Raw genomic sequence first — 23,047 nt, 5'->3', positions numbered from 1 at the left:
GGTCCCTATGGACGTGGGGGTCGCAATGGGGCAGGGCTGGAGCTCCCTATGGGGCTGGGGTCCATTTGGGGTGAAATTCTCCTTTTCTCCTTGGGAGATTCTTCCTTTTGGGGTCAAAGTCTTTCTTTTTGGGGGTCAAATTCTCCCTTTTCAGGGCAACCTTCACCTTGGGCTCAAATTCTTCCTATTTGGGGCCAAATTCTTCCTTTCTGGGGCAAAAATCTTCCTTTTGGAGTCAAAATTCTTCCTTTTGGAGGTAAAATTCTTCACTCCTGGGCTAAAATTCAGCATCTTGGGGAGAAAATTCTTCCTTTGGGGAGTCAAATTCTTCCATTTTGGGGTAAAAGTAATTTTTTGGGGTAAAAGTCTTCCTTTGGGGGTTAAAAGTCCTCATTTTGGGCTCAAATTCTTCCTTTTTGGGGTAAAATTCTTCCTTTCTGGAGTCAAATTCTTCCTTTCTGGGGTAAGATTCATTTTTGGGGTAAAATTCTTCCTTCTGGGGTTAAAAGTCTTTGGTTTGGGATAAAATTCTTCTTTTTGGGAGTCAAATTCTTCTTTTGGGGAGTCCAAGCCTTCCTCTGGCTTGCAAGAGCCTTCCTCTTGGGGGTCAGAGTCTGTGCTCTGTGCTCACATTCAGTGCTTTGGGCAGTGGCAAAGGTTGATTTGTGCTCAGTTGCTTCATTCCATGGGGAAATTGCCCTCATTTCAGCCCCCAGACCACCACTTCAGGCCCCAAGCCCCTCATTTGAGGAACCCAAACCACTCCTTCAGCCCCCAAGGCACCACTCCACACCCCAAACCCCTCATTTCTACCCTCAGACACATGCTCACTTTAGGCCCCCAATCCCCATTGCAGCTCCAAAGTCCTCACTTCAGGCCAAAATTCCACGGTTTAGGCCCCAGACCTCCTCCCTTAAGCTCCAAGTCCTCATTAAGAGCTTCAAAAAGAGTTAGCTTTAGGCCCCAAAGCCTCAGCTGAGGCCCAAAGTGCTCATTTTAGGCCCCAAGCCCCCAGTTTGGGCACCCAAATCCTCAGAGGTCTCTATGGGGCTGGGGTCCCTATAGCTGCACTGTGTGGTCCCTATAGAGTGGGGATCCCTATGGGACTGGGGTCCCTCTCTGGGTCCCTATGGGGCTGGGGTCCCTCTATAGGTCCTTATAGGGCTGGGGTCCCTCTACATGTCCCTATGGGGCTGGGGTCCCTCTATAGGTCCTTATGGGGCTGGGGTCCCTTTCTGGGTCCCTATGGGGCCGGGGTCCCACTATATGTCCCTATGGGGCCAGGGTCCCCCTATAGGTCCTTATGGGGCTGGGATCTCTCTATATGTCCCTGTGGGGCTGGGGTCTCTCTATATGACCCTATGGGGCTGGGGTCTGTCTATAAGTCCCTATGGGGCTGGGGGTTTCTCTATAGATCTGGGTGTCTCTATATAGATCCCTATGGGCTGGAGTCCCTCTTTAGGTCCCTATGGGGCTGGGGTCCTTTTAGCTGCACTGTGGCATCACATTACAGTGGGGGTCACTATGGGGCTGGAGTCCCTCTCAGGGTCCCAATGGAGCTGGGGTCCCTCTATAGGTCCTTATGGGGCTGGGGTCCCTCTCTGGGTCCATATAGAGCTGGGGTCCCTCTACACATCCTTATAGGGCTGGATTCCCTCTCTGGGTCCCTATGGGGCTGAGGTCCCTATAGCTGCACTGTGGGATCCCTATAGAGTGGGGGTCCCTATGGGGCTGGAGTCCCTCTCTGGGTCCCTATGGGGCCAGGGTCCCTCTATAGGTCCTTATGGGGCTGGGATCTCTCTATAGGTCCCTATGGGGCTGGGGTCTCTCTATAGGTCCCTGTGGAGCTGGGATCTCTCTATAGGTCCCTATGGGGCTCGGCGTCTCTATATAGATGCCTATGGGGCTGGGGTCCCTATAGCTGCACTGTGGGGTCCCTATGGGGTTGGGGGTCTCAATGGGGCAGGGCTGGGGTCCCTATGGGCCTGGGGTCCCTATAGCTGCACTGTGGAGTCTCTATAGAGTGGGGGTCCCTATGGGACTGGAGTCCCTCTATAGGACACTATGGGGCTGGAGTCTCTCTATAGCTCTCTATGGGGCTGGGGCCCTTAGAGCTGCACTATGGAGTCCCTATAGAGTGGAGGTCACTATGGGGTTGGGGTCCCTCAGTAGGTTCATATGGGGCTGGGGATCTCTCCATAAGTCCCTATGGGTCAGAGGGTCTCTCTATATGTCCCTATGGGGCAGGGGTCCCTATCTGGGTCCCTATGGGGCTGGGGTCTCTATAGCTGCACTGTGGGGTCTCTATAGAGTGGGGGTCACTATGTGGCTGGGGCTCTCACTATAGGTCCCTATGGGGCAGGGGTCCTACAGCTTCACTGGGGGGTCCCTATGGACGTGGGGGTCACAATGGGGCAGGGCTGGAGCTCCCTATGGGGCTGGGGTCCCTCTCTGGGTCCCTATGGGGCTGGGATCTCTCTATATGTCCTTATGGGGCTGGGGTCTGTCTATAAATCCCTATGGGGTTGGGGGTTTCTCTATAGGTCCCTATGAGGCTGGGTGTGTCTGTATAGATCCCTATGGGGCTGGAGTCCCTCTTTAGGTCCCTATGGGGCTGGGGTCCCTCTAGCTGCACTGTGGCGTCATATTAGAGTGGGGGTCACTATGGGGCTGGAGTCCCTCTCAGGGTCCCAATGGAGCTGGGGTCCCTCTATAGGTCCTTATAGGGCTGGATTCCCTCTCTGGGTCTATATGGAACTGGGGTCCCTCTACACATCCTTATAGGGCTGGATTCCCTCTCTGGGACCCTATGGGGCTGAGGTCCCTATAGCTGCACTGTGGGATCCCTATAGAGTGAGGGTCCCTATGGAGCTGGGGTCCCTCTATAGGTCCTTATGGGGCTGGATTCCCTCTCTGGGTCCCTATGGGGCTGGGGTCCCTATAGCTGCAGTGTGGGATCCCCATAAAGTGGGGGGCCTATGCGGCTAGAGTCCCTCTCTGGGTCCCTATGGGGCTGGGGTCCCTCTATAGGTCCTTATGGGGCTGGAGTCTCTCTCTGGGTCCCTATGGGGCTGGGGTCCCTATAGCTGCACTGTGGGGTCCCTATAGAGTGGGGGTCCTTATGGGGCTGGGGTTTCTCTCTGGGTTCCTATGGGGCTGCAGTCCCTCTATAGGTCCTTATAGGGCTGGGGTCCCTCTCTGGGCACCTATGGGACTGGGGTCCCTCTATAGGTCCTTATAGGGCTGGGGTCCCTCTCTGGGTCACTATGGGGCTGGGGTCCCTATAGCTGCACTGTGGGATCCCTATAGAGTGGGCGTCACAGTGGGGCTGGAGTCCCTCTCTGGGTCCCTATGGGGCTGGGGTCCCTCTATAGGTCCTTGTGGGGCTGGGGTCCCTCTCTGGGTCCCTCTGGGGCCGGGGTCCCTCTATAGGTCCTTATGGGGCTGGAGTCCCTCTCTGGGTCCCTCTGGGGCTGGGGTCCCTCTATAGGTCCTTATGGGGCTGGGGTCCCTCTCTGGGTCCCTCTGGGGCTGGGGTCCCTCTATAGGTCTTTATGGGGCTGGGATCTCTCTATAAGTCCCTATGGGGCTGGGGTTTCTCTATAGGTCCCTATGGGGCTCAGCATCTCTATATAGATTCCTATGGGGCTGGGATACCTATAGCTGCACTGTAGGGTCCCTATGGAGTTGGGGGTCTCAATGGGGCTGGCGTCCCTCTATATGTCCCTATGGGGCTGGAGTCTCTCTATAGGTCCCTATGGGGCTGGGGCCCTTACTGCTGCACTGTGGGGTCCCTATGGAGTTGGGGGTCTCAATGGGGCTGGCGTCCCTCTATATATCCCTATGGGGCTGGAGTCTCTCTATAGGTCCCTATGGGGCTGGGGCCCTTACAGCTGCACTGTGGAGTCCGTATAGAGTGGGGGTCACTATGAGGCTGGGGTCCCTCTCTGGGTCCCTATGGGGCTGGGTTCCCTCTATAGGTCCTTATGTGGCTGGGGTCCCTCTCTGGGTCTCTATGGGGCTGGGGTCCCTTTCTGGGTCTCTGTGGTACTGGGGTCCCTCTAGGGCTCCCTATGGGGCTGGGGTCTCTCCCAGAACTGGACACAGGACTCAAGGTGTGGCCCAACCAGTGCTGACTTCCCTGCTCCTGCTGGCCACACTGTTCCTAATGCAACTCATCCCAGTGCCAGGTGCTGCACTTTGGCCACAGCAACCCCAGGCAGAGCTACAGGCTGGGGTCAGAGTGGCTGAGAGCTGCCAGGCAGAGAGGGATCTGGGGGTGATGGTTCACAGCCACCTGAACATGAGCCAGCAGTGTGCCCAGGTGGACAAGAAGGCCAATGGCATCCTGGCCTGCATCAGGAATAGTTTAGCCAGCAGGAGCAGGGAAGTCATTGTGCCCTGTGCTCTGCATTGGTTAGGCCACACCTTGAGTCCTGTGTCCAGTTCTGGGCCCCTCAGTTTAAGAAGGACACATCCTGGTGTGACAGGAGGATCCCCACACCTGGATGTGTTGGAAGCTGAGTACGGGAATGCAAGTCATAGTTTGCCTTCACTTCGAGGCATGGAAGGAGTCACTGGACTCAATTGCCCCAGAGGTGGAAACACAGCCCCAGCATTTGCAGCATTTGGACTGGGCATGGACTGATCCAGACTGTGCTGGAACAGAGTGGAGCTGCAGAGCACCTGCAGTGAGCAGCCCTCTGGGTACTGCAAAGCGACCTCCTGTGGAGTGAGAATGGACAGTGCCTGAGGTGTGCTGCTGATCGCTGCTGGGCATGGTGCAGATGGCACAGAATGAGGGCTTGGGAATGTCAAAGGTTAAGCTGGAAATTTGCTGCCATTACTCCACACCATCCTGCCTCATGCCACCTTCACAGGGACAGTGCTGGCTGGAGCAAAGGACTACAGGGCTTGAAGTTCAGATGGCAACATGGGAGGCTTCCTGTTCTGGTTGCTGCTGTTGGGTTCTGGCTCTCAGGTGCTGGCTTTTTGCTGAGGGGGAGGGCTGCAGGGGTTTAACTCCTGGCTGCTGCTGCTCACTGCTGTGCTTCTTTCTACAAACAGCCTCAGGTCAGTGTGCATTATGGGATCTCATTTGGATTCAGCTCTTTTGTTCTTATCTCAAGTCCTTATCTCAACCCAGAGGGTTTTTTGGTTCCTCTGTGTGTTGTTTTTCCCTCACTTCTGTTTTGGGGGGGAACAGGCAGCTTAACCTCTTCTCAGCTCTTCAACCTGTTCCAGCCCCATAGCAGAAAGCCAACAGAAGCATTTTGAGTTCTTCCAAAGATGTCCATGAGATTCCCCCTACACCCTCCAAAACCCCCAAAACAATCCTAGAACCATCCAAATCTCAAGCACCTAAGATCACCTGAAAGCCCCTGAAGAATGCAGGTCCTTGCCTCTCCAACCTGATCTCCTTCTATGATCAGGTGACCTGACTGGTGGACGTGGGGAGGCCTGTGGATGTGGTCTACCTGGACTTCAGCAAGGCCTTTGACACTGTCCCCCACAGCAAACTGCTGTCTAAGCTGTCAGCCCCTGCCTTGGACAGCAACACCCTGTGCTGGGTTAGGAACTGGCTGGAGGCTGAGCCCAGGTGGTGAATGGTGCCACATCCAGCTGGCAGCCAGGCACCAGTGGTGTGCCCCAGGGATCAGTGCTGGGCCCCATCCTCTTTAATATTTTCATTGATGATCTGGATGAGGGCATTGAGTCAGTCATCAGCAAATTTGCAGATGACAGCAAGTTGGGAGCAGATGTTGGTCAGTTAGAGGGCAGAAGGGCTCTGAAGAGGGACCTCGACCAACTGGACAGATGGGCAGAGTCCAATGGGATGGCATTCAACAAGTCCAAGTGCCAAGTGCTGCACTGTGGCCACAACAACCCCAGGCAGAGCTACAGGCTGGGGTCAGAGTGGCTGAGAGCAGCCAGGCAGAGAGGGACCTGGGGGTAGTGGTGGATAGCTGCCTAAACATGAGCCAGCAGTGTGCCCAGGTGGCCAAGAAGGCCAAGGGCATCCTGGCCTGCATCAGGAGCAGTGTAGCCAGCAGGAGCAGGGAGCTCATCCTGCCCTGTGCTCAGCACTGCTCAGGCCACACCTTGAGTCCTGTGTCCAGTTCTGGGCCCCTCAGTTTAAGAAGGACATTGAAACACTTGAATGTGTCCAGAGAAGGGCAACAAGGCTGGGGAGAGGCCTTGAGCACAGCCCTGTGAGGAGAGGCTGTGAGGGAGCTGGGGTTGCTTAGCCTGGAGGAGAGGAGGCTCAGGGGAGACCTCATTGCCCTCCACAACTACCTGAGGGGAGGTTGTAGCCAGGAAGGGGTTGGTCTCTTCTCTCAAGCAGCCAGCACCAGAACAAGAGGACACAGTCTCAAGCTGTGCCAGGGGAGGTTTAGCTGGAGGTGAGGAGAAAGTTCTTCCCAGCAAGAGAGTTGTTGGCCCTTGGGATGTGCTGCCCAGGGAGGTGGTGGAGTCCCCATCCCTGAAGGGGTTCAAGAGGGGATTGGATGTGGCACGTGGTGCCATGGTCTAGTCATGGGGTCTGTGGTGCCCAGTTGGACTCGATGATCCTTGAGGTCTCTTCCAACCTTAGTGATACTGTGAGACTGTAATAATGCCTCTGAGATGCCACTCAAGACTCCTCTGAGAACCTCATTTTCCTGTCCCTGAACTGGGCACACAGCTCCAGCCCCACTTCTTGGGGAAAAATGACCCCAAAATTTAGGCATTGTTCCAGAGATGCCTGAAATAAAAGCAGACAGACAGAATTTGGGTAACTTTCAGGTTTTATTGACACAATTGGGCAATGGACAGAGGGATTCTTACCCCAGGGGGACACAAAGCATTAGGGCAGAATCAGGCAGACCCTGGCAAAGCTCTGCCCAGCTCCAATGGCAGCTCTGGCTATGCTGACTCAGCACTGTAATTGTTCTCATCATCACTAATTGGTGTTCAGAGAGGCAGGAGGTGTTTGTTACTGCCAGAGCCCCCAGCCTCTGGGAAATGCAGGTGAAAAAGAGGCGATTTTGGTTCAAACTGCTGACAAGGCCCTTTCAGGGCGCCATGATTACCCCAATAGACCCTGGGTAGGTCTATTTCACATCCCCTGCTCTGTGGGCTGCTCAACAGTGACTATAGCGATGCTTGGTGAGATAGGAGCTGTGGGTGAAGCTCTTGCCGCAGTCGGGGCAGATGAAAGGCTTCTCACCAGTGTGTACGCGGTGGTGGTGAATGAGAGTGCTCCTACAGGCGAAGCTCTTGCCGCACTCAGAACAGGTGAAAGCCTTCTCACCGGTGTGCAGACGGTGCTGGGTGAGGCTGGAGGCGCAGGTGAAGCTCTTGCCACACTCAGCACAGATGTACGGCCCGTCACCGCTGTGGACGAGTCGATGCTGCCGGAGTCTGGTGCTTGTGGAGAAGCTCTTGCTGCACATAGGACAGCTGTATGGTTTGTCACCACTGTGGGTGAGTTGATGGCCGATGAGTCTGCTGCTTGTGGTGAAAATCTTGCCGCACTCGGCACAGGGGAACAGCTTCTCTCCCGTGCGGATGCGGCGGTGGATGGTGAGGGTGGCGCTGTGGCTGAAGCTCTTGCCGCAGTCCCTGCAGATGAAGGGCTTCTCGGTAGTGTGCACGCTGTAGTGCTGGGTGAGGGCAGACTTTGAAGTGAAACTCTTGCCACAGTCAGCACAGTTATACAGTTTCTCACCCGTGTGGGTACAGCGATGGGGGGGTGAGGGTAAAGCTCTGTCTGAAGCTCTTGCCACATTTGGCACAGCTATACAGTTTCTCACCACTGTGGATGAGTTGGTGCTGGATGAATGCGGCGCTCGTGGTGAAGCTCTTGCCACACTCAGCACAGGGCAACACCTCTCCGCTGTGGATGCGGCGGTGGATGGTAAGGTAGTAACTGCGTTTGAAGCTCTTGCCGCAGTCCCTGCAGCTGGACTTCTCGGTGCTGTGCACACTGTGGTGCTGGGTGAGGTTAGCCTTCTGAGAGAAACACTTACCGCAGACAGCACAGCTGTATGGCCTCTCACCAGTGTGGGTGCGGTGGTGGGCGATGAGATTTGAGCTCCGGGTGAAACTCCGGCCACAGACAGCGCAGGTGAAAGGTTTGGCTGCGGTGTGGGTGAGGCAGTGCTCCATGAGGCTGAAGTGCCTGCAAAACCTCCTGCCACAGGCAGTACAGATGAAAGACTTCTCTCCGGTGCGCACACGACGGTGATGGCTTGGACTCCCCTTCTGGATGAAGCTCTTGTCACAGTCGGCAGAGCTGTATGGTTTGTCCCCTCTGTGGAGGAGTTGGTGCTGGATGAGTCTGGTGCTTGTGGTAAAGCTCTTGCCACACTCAGCACAGGGGAACAGCTTCTCTCCAGTGTGGGCACGGCAGTGCCGGATGAGCTGAGAGCCCCCTCTGAACCTCTTGCCACAGTCACCACAGACGAAGGGCCAGGTGCCAGGCTGGGGGCAGTGGTGCTTCACGGGCTCTGAGCCAGGTGGGAAGCTCTGCCCACACTCAGGGCACTGATTCAGCTGCTTGGGTGGCACTGAGGGACCTGCTCTGGCTTCATCCTCCTCCATACATTCCTTCTCCTCATCCTGGTCACCTTCAGCATCATCATTATCCTCCTCTTCGTACTCCTAGTCACCATTCTCCTCAGCATCATCATTGTCATCCATCTTGTCCTCTTTTTCCTCCTTCTCCTCTCCCGTGGGGCTGCACTTGGGCTGCTCCAACTTGATCTCTGGGTGCTTCTTCTCCTCCCAGCTCTTGTTTGTGTCCATCTGTGAGGCCATACTGCAGAAGGAAGGGGTCACAGCTCTGCAATAGGGAAGATGGTAGCACCTGAGCCCAGGACCTCAAACCCTCATATCCCGCCTGGTTGATGGCTGTCCCTGAGTCCCAACACCTCCCAACACCCAGCTGAAGGAAAGAATGCAGAGAGGACCTCAAACCTCCACTTTTTGGCACAGTGTGGGCTCAAACCTCTAATACCTGTGCTGAGACCCCAGGTTCCTGTGATCAGTGCCCGGAGGTACGCTGGGGCTTACAAGTGGTCTTGACCCACTTTCCTTGAGGCTGGCAGCACTGACAGGGTGGTTCCTGGCCCAGGGATGGCTCAGCACTGCCCAGGACCAGGCAGCACAGCTCAGCCTTGCTGGGGGCAGCTCCCAAGCCCAGCAGCACAGCCACAGCACACAACCAGGGCTGATCAAGATGGGAGGCCTCAACAAGTGCAGACTCAGCTCCTTGACCAGGAGACAGCCCCCAGCACACAGCTGCAGGCCAGCACCACAACACAGCTGCCTCCACACAGCCTCTCCCAGGCCTTGCCTAAAGCTTCCTCCCACTGCCTGCCCAGGGCTCTGCTGCCTGCAGATGCATTTGCCAGCACATCTTGCTCTGGACCCATCTCTCCTCCCTGGCCTTGCCCCCAGCACACCCACTCTGTGCTCAGCTCTGCCTTGCACACACCTCCCTGCTGGCCACTCCCCAACAGAAGATCAGAGCACCCCTCAGGACACAGAGAAAGGGAACTTCATGCTTTCTGGAGGTGCATCAAAGGGGGAAGGGACTTGGGCAGCTTCTTGCTAAACCTCTTCAGCCCTCACTGGGATGCTGGAGGAGTCTCTGGCTCCTGTCCAAACCTCACACCTCCAGCACCCTTCACACACCTGCAACCCAAAGAGACTCACTGGAAAGGGTTTTGCTTCCTTCTCTCCCTGACCATTTCTCTCACCTTGCTCTTTGCAGTGCTCCAGGAGCTGCCACTCCACATCCCCAAGAGAAAATGAGGTTGGATGGGAGGGCACAGTGCCCATGGGCTGCTGTTCATCTCCCAGCTGACACAGGCAGAGCTGCAGCACAATTCACTCCTTTCAGCTCCTCAAATGCTGCCAGATTCTGCCATGTCCTGCACACACCTTTGCCGCATGGGACCTGTACCCTGTCCCCTTTTTGGGGGGACAAGGCCTAATTCCTGCCTGACCATTCCCAGTCCCTTCCCTCATTCCCAGCCCATCCATGGCCCTGCTGCCTTGGCTGTCCCATGGCCCTGTGTCCCCCACCTCCACTGCCACTGCAGCTGGAAGGGTGGAGTGGGAAATGCTGTGGCTGAGGAAGCCTCTAAGGAACTGGGCTGGGGTCAGGTTGTAGTGAGTGTGACAGATCTCAGCCTGAGCCCCAGGCACAAGGGTTTGCCCCACCCCCAGCAATCCCACACTTAACCCCTGATGCTCCTGCCCATGCAGTTTCTCTAGCAGCTGTCACCACATGCGGGAAAGTAAGGCAGGAGTTCAGGACGAGTGGCCTCCTGAGCTGGGTGATGGGGTCAGGGAGCAGTGTAGTGCCCCTGAAATCCATGAGGAATTAGTTTGGGACCTGCTGACCCACTTGGACACTCACAAGTCCATGGGACCGGGTGGGATCCATCCTAGGGTGCTGAGAGAGCTGGCAGATGAGCTGCCAAGCTGCTCTCCATCATTTTCCTCCAGTCCTGGCTCACAGGTGAGGTCCCAGATGACTGGAAACTGGCCAATGTGGTCCCCATCCACAAGAAGGGTCGGATGGAGGAACCTGGAAACTCCAGGCCAGTCAGCCTGACCTCAGTGCCAGGGAAAGTGATGGAGCAGATTATCCTGGGGGCAATAACTGCGCACCTGAAGGACAGCCAACAGCTCGGGTCCAGCCAGCATGGATTTAGGAAGGGCAGGTCCTGCCTGACCAACCTGAGCTCCTTCTATGGTCAGGTGACCCGTCTGGTGGATGTGGGGCAGGCTGTGGATGTGGTCTACCTGGACTTCAGCAAGGCCTTTGACACCATCCCCAACAGCAAACTCCTGGCCAAGCTGTCAGCCCCTGGCTTGGACAGCAGCTCTCTGAGCTGGGTTAGGAACTGGCTGGAGGCTGAGCCCAGAGAGTGGTGGTGAATGGTGCCACAGCCAGCTGGCAGCCAGGCACCAGTGGTGTGCCCCAGGGAGCAGTGCTGGGCCCCAGCCTGATCAATATCTTCATTGATGATCTGGAGGAAGGGATGGAGTCCATCAGCAGTAGGTTTGCAGCTGACACCAAGCTGGGGGCAGGAGTTGATCTGCTGGAGGGCAGGAGAGCTCTGCAGAGGGACCTGGACAGGCTGGGCAGATGGGCAGAGGCCAAGGGCAGGAGATTGAACACATCCAAGTGCCAGGTGCTGCACTTTGGCCACAACAACCCCATGCAGAGCTACAGGCTGGGGTCAGAGTGGCTGAGAGCAGCCAGGAAGAGAGGGACCTGGGACTGCTGATTGACAGCTGCCTGAACATTAGCGAGCAGTGTGCCCAGGTGGACAAGAAGGCCAAGGGCATCCTGGCCTGTGTCCAGAGAAGGGCAACAAAGTTGGTGAGGGGTTTGGAACACAGCCCTGTGAGGAGAGGCTGAGGGGGCTGGGGTTGCTTAGCCTGGAGAGGAGGAGGCTCAGGGGTGACCTTATTGCTCTCTACAACTACCTGAAAGGTGGTTGTAGCCAGGAAGGGGTTGGCCTCTTCTCCCAGGCACCCAGCAGCAGAACAAGAGGACACAGTCTCAGGCTGCACCAGGGGAGATTTAGGCTGGAGGTTAGGAGGAAGTTCTACACAGAAAGAGTGATTGCCCATTGGAATGGGCTGCCTGGGGAGGTGGTGGAGTCACCATCATTGGAGGTGTTTAGGAGGAGACTTGATGGGGTGCTTGGTTGCATGGTTTAGTTGATGAGGTGGTGTTGGATGACAGATTGGACTCAATCTTGAAGGTCTCTTCCAACCTGCTCTATTCTATTCTATTCTATTCTATTCTATTCTATTCTATTCTATTCTATTCTATTCTATTCTATTCACAGTGTGGACAGCAGGAGCAGGGAAGTCATTGTGCCCTGTGCTCTGCATTGGTTAGGCCACACCTTGAGTCCTGTGTCCAGTTCTGGGCCCCTCAGTTTAAGAAGGACATTGAGAGACTTGAACATGTCCAGAGAAGGGCAACAAGGCTGGGGAGGGGTCTGGGGCACAGCCCTGGGAGGAGAGGCTGAGGGAGCTGGGGTTGTTTAGCCTGGAGAAGAGGAGGCTCAGGGGAGACCTCTTTGCTCTCTACAACTACCTGAAGGGAGGTTGTAGCCAGGTGGGGGTTGGTTTCTTCTCCCAAGCAACCAGCACCAGAACAAGAGGACACAGTCTCAAGCTGTGCCAGGGGAGGTTTAGACTCGAGGTGAGGAGAGAGTCATTCACCATTGGAACGTGCTGCCCAGGGAGGTGGTGGAGTCCCCATCCCTGGAGGGGTTCAAGAGGGGATTGGATGTGGCACTTGATGCCATGGTCTAGTCATGAGGTTTGTGTTGACAGGTTGGACTCCATGATCTTTGAGGTCTTTTCCAACCTTGGTGATTCTGTGATACTGTGAAAAGGAGGCAAAAATCATCTCCCAGCAGGGATGGTGAGGAAGGCACATCAGTGGGGCCCAGCACCTCGCAGAACCCAGCGGTGGATGAGGATGACTCAGACCAGGAAGCAGTAACTGTTACATCTCTACCCAGTAAGGAATTAAGGCAAACTCGTTTGGATTACGCACAGAAAGAGGGTGAGCCAATACTAAGCTGGGCCCTGAGCTGTTGGGGCAAGGGGGTGGACAGTAAGGGTTCACAAGGGTAAGGAACAAGGATGGATGGGGAAAGTACGTATAGAAAAACAGTCCTTTGGAATCCTTTGAAGAGGTGTGGATGTAGCAGAGACGAGGACCAGGCCTGACCATGTGGCAGAGAAGTAGGAAGCCCGAAGTAGTCCTCTCATAAAGGCAAGGCAGGAACCAAAAAGAAAGAAATGGCTGCAGTGTCTTCCTTTTCATAGGCTTGCTGGACAGGGAGCGGGAGTGGAACATTCTAACTCAGTTCCCCAGAGAGAAACCTGGATCCATTCTGAAGGAGAAGGGGAAAAGGAGGCATCGCTCCCCTTTTTCAGTTCAGACATGGAGGCCTTGATCTCTTTGTCAGTGTCTTTAGCCACAGTTTCTATGGCTGAGATCAGGGGTTTCTGAATTACACTTTCCTCATATTCCCTTAAATCATTGGCAAACTCACAGAGAGTTTTAGGACTTCCATCCTGCCCACTCAGGAGTGTCCCTCCTAATGTGGGAGCGTATTTCTGAGGAGCACTCTGGGTGAGTTTCTTTCAGAAGGGCCGTCTCATGGGCACCTCATCTGGGTCCGAAGGGAGCTGGCCATCCCCATACATTATTTTCAGCACAGCCATCTGTCTCAGATACTGAATGCCCTGTTCCATAGCTGTCCATCTAACTGGGGCCCAGGGCAGGTCATCTCTTGAGCGGTAGCAGCTCCTGATGGCATTGAGGATCGGGGCCCAGAGAGTGTGTGTTCCATCGAGTTTGGCTAACTCTTTGTCCAGGCTGGCATCACGAGACAGGGAGCCTAAAAGCTTCACCTCCCTCTTATTGAGGACCACCAGAAAGGGTCATCTATCTTAGCTCATTCCCACAAGGTCTGCACCCACTCTCTACAAAGGAACAGCACAGGCTCTCCAGTCTCCTTTGCCCTTCCTCTCTGCTCCCAGGAACATCTTCTGGTATCTCTCTCTGCAGAGGAGCTTTGAGGCCTTGGCAGTGCTGCCAACTGCAGCCTGGAGCGGCCTGGCTCACCTGGGAGCTGCATACCAGAATCTGTAACTGCAGGTCTTGGGTATGGGGGAGGAGGGGCAGAGAGGCATGGGGGTGGGGGAAGGCATTTGGGGCCTGGGGTTCTGGCCTGGTTTGGTGGAGCTCTGGAGGAAGCTTTGGCCTAGGGAGGTTGCTTGGCTCCCGTGGCCCAGGCACACTATGGATTGTTGTGGATTTGATGCTTTGCACTGTAGGATGCAGCTCTGAACAGCACAGCCATGGAAACTGCCCAATTCTATCCAACCCTCTGGCCACAGCTTGGCATCAACTCCTTTCACCTTTCTCTGCCTCCTGAAACCTAAGACAATGCCCTGCAGAACAAGGTGGAGGAGCTCAAGGGAACAAGCTGCAGAGGGGGCCTAAGGCAACCTCCTGAGCTTCAACAAGAGCAAGGGCAGGGTCCTGCTACCAGGACAGGCTGAGGGAGCTGGGGGTGATCAGCCTGGAGGGGAGAAGAGAAGACTCTGGGGAGACCTAAGAGTGACCTTCTGGTACCTGAAGGGGACTACAAGAAGGCTGCAGAGGGACTCTTTGCAAAGCCTGCAGGGACAGCACCAGAGGCAATGGCTTCAAACTAGAGCAGAGCAGATTGAGACAGGAGGTGAGGAACAAGTTCTGCACCAGGAGGCTGCTGGAACACTGCAACAGGTTGCCCAGGGAGGGGCTTGAGGGCCCAGCCCTGGAGAGGTTCAAGGTCGGGCTGGACAGGGCTCTGGGCAACCTGACTGCAGAGGGGCTTGGGCTGCATCACCTTTGCAGCTCCCTCCCAACCCAAACCACTCCAGGATTCTAGGAGTCTAAGGGCAGCCTCCAGGGAGAGCAGGAAAAAGATGAGGCAGAGGAGGACAAGGAAGAGGACAAGGAGGAGGAGAACCAAAATCCCTTCCAAACTCCTCCAAACCTCTGCCAAATTCCTGGAAAGCTCTTCCAGCTCTGCAGAGTTCATTCTGAAGAGAGCTGAGGGAGTTGCTAGGCTCAGGGATGTCTTGCACACTCTGCACAAATGCTTCAGAAGCTTTCCAAGTGCCCTCAAAACCAGCAGCACAGCTCTGCTGCCACACAATGCCAGGCTGCAAGGGACCCCAAGGCTCAGCTGCTCCAACCTTGCCAGCTGACACTGGACTGGAAAGGAGCTGGCCCAGCCCCCTGCCAACCTGAGCCTCCCAACTCTGCCCTGCAGGGCAATCCACCGCTGCCCTGGGGAGATTATTCCAATGGCTGACTGGGAGGGAAAAGCTTTTGCCTCTGCAGGGCACTGTGCCACTTCAGCTCAACTCTTGCAGCAGCTCTTTGAGATCTGCCTCTGGAGCATCACAAACTCTGAAGCACTGCAGTGCAAAGCAGCTCAGCTTCAACTTCCAACTGGCTGAACTCTCTCATTTTAAATTCAAGGCAGGGGCCAAGCACACACCCAGCCTACAAGCTCACACCTGGCCCCCAAGCTCAGGAACCAGCAACTAAGGTCAGAGTCAGCTCCCAAGCACAAGAATCCAGATCAGAAATGCAGAGCCAGCCCCCAAGCTCAGAGCCAGCTCCTAAGTTCACATCCAGGCCCCAAGCTCAAGAACCAGCAGCTAAGATCAGAACAACTTCCAAGATCAGGAGCCAGCCCCTGAGCTCAAGAATCAGCAATTAAGGTCAGAACATTTCCCAAGCTCAGAAACCAGGTGCTGACCTCAGACACAGACCCTGAGGTCAAGAACCAAATCCCAAGCCCAGAGCCAGCAAGTAAGGTCACAACCACTTCCCAAGCTCACACCCAGACCTGGAGCTCACACCCAGCAACTAAGCTCCAGAGCCAGCAGCTCAGGTCAGAACCACCTCCCAAGCTCCAGAGCCAGCAGCTCAGGTCAGAACCACCTCCCAATCTCCAGAGCCAGCAGCTCACGTCACAACCACTTCCCAAGCTCCAGAGCCAGCAGCTCACATCAGAAGCACTGCCCAAGCTCCAGAGCCAGCAGCTCACATCAGAAGCACTTCCCAAGCTGCAGAGCCAGCAGCTCACTTCAGAACCACTTCCCAAGCTCCAGAGCCAGCAGCTCACATCACAACCACTTCCCAAGATAGGAGCCAGCCCTCAAGCTCCAGAATAAGCAACTAAGGTCAGAACCACTGCCCAAGCTCAAGAACCAGGACCCAAGCTCCACAACCTGGACCAAAAGTGCAGAGTTAGCTCCCAAGCTCAGAGCCAGCAACTAAGGTCAGAACCACTGCCCAAGCTCACACCCTGCCCCCAAGCTCCAGTACCAGCAACAAAGGTCAGAACCAAGCTCCAGAGAAAGCCCTCACAAGCCCAAGAGCCAGGAACTACGGTCAGAACCACTTCCCAAGCTCAAGAACCAGCACCTGACCTCAGAGACAGGCTCTGAGATCAACCATCAGACCCCAAGCCCAGAGCCAGCAGCTCAGGTCAGAACCACTGCCCAAGCTCCAGAGCCAGCAGCTCAGGTCAGAACCACCTCCCAAGCTCCAGAGCCAGCAGCTCACGTCACAACCACTGCCCAAGGTCCAGAGCCAGCAGCTCACATCAAAACCACTTCCCAAGCTCCAGAGCCAGCCAGATCAGAGCCAGCCCCCGAGCTCAAGAATCAGCAACTAAGGTCAGAACCACTTCCTAAGCTCAAGAACTAGCACCCAAGCTCCAGAACCTAGACCAAAAGTGCAGACTCAGCTCCCATGCTCAGAGCCAGCAACTAAGGTCAGAACCACTTCCCACGCTCACACCCAGCCCCCAAGCTCAAGAAACAGCTCCCGAGCTCCAGAGCCTGCAAGTAACATCAGAAACGCTTTCCAAGCTCAGGAACCAGCTCCCAGCCTCCAGTAACAGCAACAAAGTTCAGAGACAAGCTCCAGAGCCAGCTTCCACAAGCTCCAGAGACAGTAGCTCACATCAGAAGCACTTCCCAAGCTCCAGAGCCAGCAGCTCACATCAGAAGCACTTCCCAAGCTCCAGAGCCAGCAGCTCACATCAGAAGCACTTCCCAAGCTCCAGAGCCAGCAGCTCACATCAGAAGCACTTCCCAAGCTCCAGAGCCAGCAGCTCACTTCAGAAGCACTGCCCAATCTCCAGAGCCAGCAGCTCACATCAGAAGCACTGCCCAAGCTCCAGAGCCAGCAGCTCACATCAGAAGCACTGCCCAATCTCCAGAGCCAGCAGCTCACATCAGAAGCACTGCCCAAGCTCCAGAGCCAGCAGATCACATCAGAAGCACTGCCCAATCTCCAGAGCCAGCAGCTCACATCAGAAGCACTGCCCAAGCTCCAGAGCCAGCAGCTCAAATCAGAAGCACTGCCCAAGCTCCAGAGCCAGCAGCTCACATCACAACCACTTCCAAAGCTAGGAGCCAGACCTCAAGCTGCAGAATAAGAAACTAAGGTCAGAACCACTGCCCAAGCTCAAGAACCAGGTCCCAAGCTCCACAACCTAGACCAAAAGTGCAAGAGTTAGCTCCCAAGCTAAGAGCCAGCAACTAAGGTCAGAACCACTTCCCAAGCTCAAGAACCATGGCCTGACCTCAGAGACAGGCCCTGAGATCAACCATCAGACCCCAAGCTCCAGAGCCAGCAGCTCAGGTCAGAACCACTGCCCAAGCTCCAGAGCCAGCAGCTCAGGTCAGAACCACTGCCCAAGCTCCAGAGCCAGCAGCTCACGTCAGAACCACTGCCCAAGCTCTGGAGCCAGCAGCCAACATCACAACCACTTCCCAAGCTCAAGAAGCAGCAGCTAAGGTCAGAACACTTCCCAAGCTCCAGAGCCAGCAGCTCACATCAGAAGCACTTCCCAAGCTCCAGAGCCAGCCCCCAAGCTCCAGAGCCAGCAGCTCACATCAGAAGCACTTCCCAAGCTTCAGAGCCAGCAGCTCACATCAGAAGCACTGCCCAAGCTCCAGAGCCAGCAGCTCACATCAGAAGCACTGCCCAAGCTCCAGAGCCAGCAGCTCACATCAGAAGCACTTCCCAAGCTCCAGAGCCAGCAGCTCACATCAGAAGCACTGCCCAATCTCCAGAGCCAGCAGCTCACATCAGAAGCACTGCCCAAGCTCCAGAGCCAGCAGCTCACATCAGAAGCACTGCCCAATCTCCAGAGCCAGCAGCTCACATCAGAAGCACTGCCCAAGCTCCAGAGCCAGCAGCTCACATCACAACCACTTCCCAAGCTAGGAGCCTGCCCTCAAGCTCCAGAATAAGCAACTAAGGTCACAACCACTGCCCAAGATCCAGAACCAGCACCCAAGCTCCACAACCTAGACCAAAAGTGCAGAGTTAGCTCCCAAGCTCAGAGCCAGCAACTAAGGTCAGAACCACTTCCCAAGCTCACACCCTGCCCCCAAGCTCCAGTACCAGCAACAAAGGTCAGAACCAATCCCCAGAGAAAGCCCTCACAAGCCCAAGAGCCAGGAACTAAGGTCAGAACCATTTCCCAAGCTCAAGAACCAGCACCTGACCTCAGAGACAGGCCCTGAGATCAACCATCAGACCCCAAGCCCAGAGCCAGCAGCTCAGGTCAGAAACCACTGCCCAAGCTCCGGAGCCAGCAGCTCAGGTCAGAACCACTGCCCAAGCTCTGGAGCCAGCAGCCAACATCACAACCACTTCCTAAGCTCAAGAAGCAGCAGCTAAGGTCGGAATACTTCCCAAGCTCCAGAGTCAGCAGCTCACATTAGAACCACTTCCCAAACTCCAGAGTCAGCCCCCAAACTCCAGAGCCAGCAGCTCACATCAGAAGCACTTCCCAAGCTCCAGAGCCAGCAGCTCACATCACAACCACTTCCCAAGCTCCAGAGCCAGCAGCTCACATCACAACCACTTCCCAAGATAGGAGCCAGCCCCCAAGCTCCAGAATAAGCAACTAAGGTCAGAACCACTGCCCAAGCTCAAGAACCAGCACCCAAGCTCCACAACCTAGACCAAAAGTGCAGACTCAGCTCCCAAGCTCAGAGCCAGCAACTAAGGTCAGAACCTCTTCCCAAGCTCAAGAACCATGGCCTGACCTCAGAGACAGGCTCTGAGATCAACCATCAGACCCCAAGCCCAGAGACAGCAGCTCAGGTCAGAAGCACTTCCCAAGCTCCCGAGCTAGCAGCTCACATCACAACCACTTCCCAAGCTCCAGAGCCAGCAGCTCACATCACAACCACTTCCCAAGCTCCAGAGCCAGCAGCTCACATCAGAAGCACTTCCCAAGCTCCAGAGCCAGCAGCTCACATCAGAAGCACTTCCCAAGCTCCAGAGCCAGCAGCTCACATCAGAAGCACTTCCCAAGCTCCAGAGCCAGCCCCCAAGCTCCAGAGCCAGCAACTAAGGTCAGAACCACTTCCAAAGCTCACACCCAGCCTCCAAGCTCTAGTACCAGCAACAAAGGTCAGAACCAAGCTCCAGAGCCAGCCCCCACAAGCTCCAGAGCCAGCCCCCACAAGCTCCAGAGCCAGCAGCTAAGATCAGAACCACTTCCCAAGCTCAAGATCCAGCACCTGACCTCAGAGACAGGCCCTGAAATCAACCATCAGACCTCAAGCCCAGAGCCAGCAACTCAGGTCAGAACCCTTTTCAAGCTCACACCCAGACCCCAAGCTCATGACCCAGAAAATAGAATCAGAACCACTTCCCAAGCTCAAGAGGCTGCCCCCGAGCTCTGAGCCAGCAACTAAGGTCAGAACCACTTCCCGAGCTCACACCTGGCCCCCAAGCTCCAGTGCTAGCAACAAAGGTCAGAACCAAGCTCCAGAGCCAGTCCCCACAAGCTCAAGAGCCATCAGATAAGATCAGAACCACTTCCCAAGCTCACAGCCAGCCCCCAGGCTCAGAGCCAGTTTCACAACTTTGCTTATTTCAAGTTCCCTTCATTGCACTTCTGCTAAGTGTCCAAACTGAAGCAGTCAGAGAATGCTTTGGGCTGCAAGGGACCCCAAAGATCAGACAGCTCCAACCCCCTGCCATGCCCACAGGCACCTTCCACCACACCAGGCTGCTCAAGCCCTCATCCAACCTCACCCTCAGCACCTCCAGGGAGGGGGCAGCCAGCACCTCCCTGGCCAACCTGCTCCAGGCTCTCACCACCCCCACTCCAAACTATTGCCTCCCAAGCTCCACTCCAAATCTGCCCTCCTCAACCTTCAATCCAGTCCCCCTCAGCCCATCACTCCCAGCCCCTCACCAAAGTCCCTCCCCAGCTCTCCTGCAGCCCCCAGCAGCTGCCACAAGGCTGCTCCAACCTCTCCCCACAGCCTTCTCCTCTCCAGCCTCAACAGACACAACTCTTACAGCCCACACCCACAGGGGAACTGCCACAGCCCTCCCACCACCCCCATGGCCTCCTCTGCACCCCCTCCAACAGCTCAACCTCCTGCCCCTCTTGGGGGCACCACAGCTGCACACAGCACTCCAGCTGGCAGCACACAATGCTGCCAGCACAAAAACCATTGCAGCAAAAGCCTCAAGCTCTGCTCAGCTGCCAAAACCAAAGGGACCTCAACTTGGCCACCAGAGAAAGGACCAAACTGAGCCAAGACACTGATCCAACACCCAAGGCTGCACAAAACAACCATCAGCAGAAGCTCCTCCTGCCCTGAGCCTTTCTGTGCTCAGGAGGCCTGCAGAGAAACTGAGAATCACTCTGCAACCCCCCAGGGAATCTTTGTGCCTCAAGAGCTTGCAGAGCACAGAGGCCTTGGATGCCACCACCCCCAGCACAGCCAAGCCGCCCCACAGCTGACACCAGCCCCAGGCGCTCCCAAGCTCAGGCTCAGCACAGCACCCACGCCTGACACCCCCACGGCACCCAGCACACAGCCTGCCCACAGCTCCCCCCCGCGCCTGGCCCTCAGCCCAGCCGCTGCCCTTCAGCACAGCAGCCGCCCGGCACCTGCCAGCACAAAGCCTCCAAACCCCCAGGGCTCCCCCACACACCCCCACAGCAGCCTCTGCTGCAAGCCACACCCCACGCTCACCACCACCTCTCCTGCACACAGCAGCCCCCACAGCGCCGCTGCCACCTCAGCTCTGCTGCCAGCCCAGCCCCCAGCACAGGGACACAGGGACACAGGGCCAGGGACAGCCCCTGCAGCCCACCAATGGCTCCGCCTGCAACACAGCAGCAGCCAAAGGGGGCCTGCAGCTGCCCCCACCAGGGGGAGCCAGCAGCACAGCACCACAACGAACCCCCAAACACACCCACCCCGACCCAGACCCACACACAGCTCCCCACAACCGCACCCACCCCCTCGCACCACCCCACCACTCCCCACTCCAAGCCTCACCACCCCGACCCACACCACACCCACACACAGCCTCCCCCACCACCACCAACTCCTCCCCCCAAACCCACACAGCCCCACGGGCTCCTCACCAGCCCCTCACACGCCCCTCTCCGACCCCAAGCCCCCACCCAACCTCACACACGCCCCCACAACTCCACAGCCCCCAACAACCACCCCCCACAGCCCCACCCACACCAGCCCCACACCTCACCGAGCCCTCCTCAAGCCCAGCTCCAGGACACAGCCCTCAGCCCCACGGCAGCCCAATGCCAACCCCACGAGCCGCTCCCCCGAGCCCACCCCAGCAGCCCCCACTCTGCCCCACACCTACCCCACAGCCCAGGCCAAAGGGGCGCACAGCAGGAGGAAGAGGAAGGAGGAAGAGGAAGGAGGAAGAGGAAGGAGGAAGAGGAAGGAGGAAGAGGAAGGAGGAAGAGGAAGGAGGAAGAGGAAGGAGGAAGAGGAAGGAGGAAGAGGAAGGAGGAAGAGGAAGGAGGAAGAGGAAGGAGGAAGAGGAAGGAGGAAGAGGAAGGAGCAGAGGCAGCTGCCGACTGCCGTCCCCTGCAGCCTCCTGGCAGCCTGGGCGAGCAGAGAGCGATGCAATGGACAGCCCGCACCGACCACGTTTCAGCTCAGAGGAGGCGGGGGCTGGGGCCTCAGACGAAGCCCCGCCCACGGCCGGGCAGCCGCAGCCAATGAGAGGCGGCGGGAGCGCGGCAGCTCCTCCCCCTGGGCGCTGCCGAGGCACAGCCAGGAGCTGCCCCTGCCGGCCGCGGCCGCCATTGGTGCTGCCCCGTGGGGAGCGGCAGCGGTGCCAGAGCGCTGCGGGCGGCGGCAGCGGAGCGGGGAAGGGTCTGGGCGGGCCCCGGGGCATGCTGAGAGCCGGGGAGCGTTGAGCTGCTGGGCCCCGGCGCTGCGCGGGGCGTGCGGAGCTCAGCCTTGAGGTTTTCCTTCCTTCCTTTGTGTTTGAGTCCCCAGGCTCCCACTGCCTGCTGCGGAACATCTTGGGGCTGCCTCCAGCCCTCGCAGCAGCCTCTCTCGGGTTGCACTCAGATTGGTTTGGTCTCAGGTTGGCTTTGAGCTTTTTCCCTTAGGCTGTGAGCTGAACGCAGCTCAGGAAGAAAAGTTCTGACTGCAGGCTGGAGAGAGAGGGCTTGGGGCCGCAGGAGGAAGTTTGAGGAGGGGTTTGGAGGAGCCCAGAGCGCTTGTGCAGGGCAGAGACACAAATAGGTCCCTGAGCCATAGCCGCCCCCAGCGCTCCCCGGCCCCGCAGCCCCTCCCGCCCCGCCGCAGCTCAGCAGCCGGCAGCTGCCGCTCGCCCTCCAGCACCTCGCATCCAAAGGGAGTCTCTGGTTTCAGTTCTGATGCATCAGAGGATGAGGAGGAGTCTGGGTTGGGTTGTTGGTTGCTTGGCACCAGCAGCAAGGTTATTTCCTGTGCCAGGGTTTGGATCTAGCAATTGCTGTGACCCCACCTCTGCAGAGCCATTCCCTGGCTGCGTTTGCAGTGTCCCCGGGGCTGGGCTGGTTACCAGTGCTGATTGAGGCTGTTGGTGCCTGACAATCATTTTGACGTCTTGCTGGAGCTGGCCTCTTGCAGCAACATTGACTTCCCCTCTCCACTTGTTCTCTTTCCCTTGGTTCTTATTACCTATGCCAACGGATTTGGGTTTTGTTCCTGTATGAAATTTGGTTTCAAGCTAAAAACTCTGCATCTGTGTGCTGGATTTTAGAATCATAGAATCAGTAAGGCTGGAAAAAATCTCAGAGATCATCAAGTCCAACCTGTCATAGAATTATACAATCAGTGAGGTTGGAAAAGACCTCAGAAATCATCAAGTCCAACCTATTAGCTCACAGCTCATGACCAACTAAACCATGGCTTCAAGTGCCACGTCCAATCCCCTCTTGAACACCTCCAGCGACAGTGACTCCACCACCTCCCTGGGCAGCACATCATCATCATCTTCATGGCCTCCTCATCTGGCAGTTCCATATCCCCTTTATGTTTGGGGCACCAGAACTGGATGGAGTTTTCCATGTAGGATCTCAGGAGAGCAGAGCGGAGGGGCAGAGTCCCCTCCCTGTCCTGCTGCTCACACTGCTTCTGATGC

The 23,047-nt window shown here is 56.6% G+C and overlaps 1 pseudogene; it reads right to left on the bottom strand.

Annotated features, from left to right (window-relative positions):
* Window positions 1-6,770: 6,770 nt before the first annotated feature.
* On the bottom strand, window positions 6,771-21,553 carry LOC137457897 (zinc finger protein 135-like; annotated as a pseudogene).
* Between the last annotated feature and the right edge of the window lie 1,494 nt (window positions 21,554-23,047).

This window comes from Melanerpes formicivorus, unplaced genomic scaffold, assembly GCF_026170545.1.
Source record: "Melanerpes formicivorus ecotype bairdi unplaced genomic scaffold, bMelFor1.0.p_v2 SCAF_208, whole genome shotgun sequence".
Lineage (NCBI taxonomy): Eukaryota > Metazoa > Chordata > Aves > Piciformes > Picidae > Melanerpes > Melanerpes formicivorus.
This window is presented reverse-complemented; position numbering and strand designations above follow the sequence as displayed.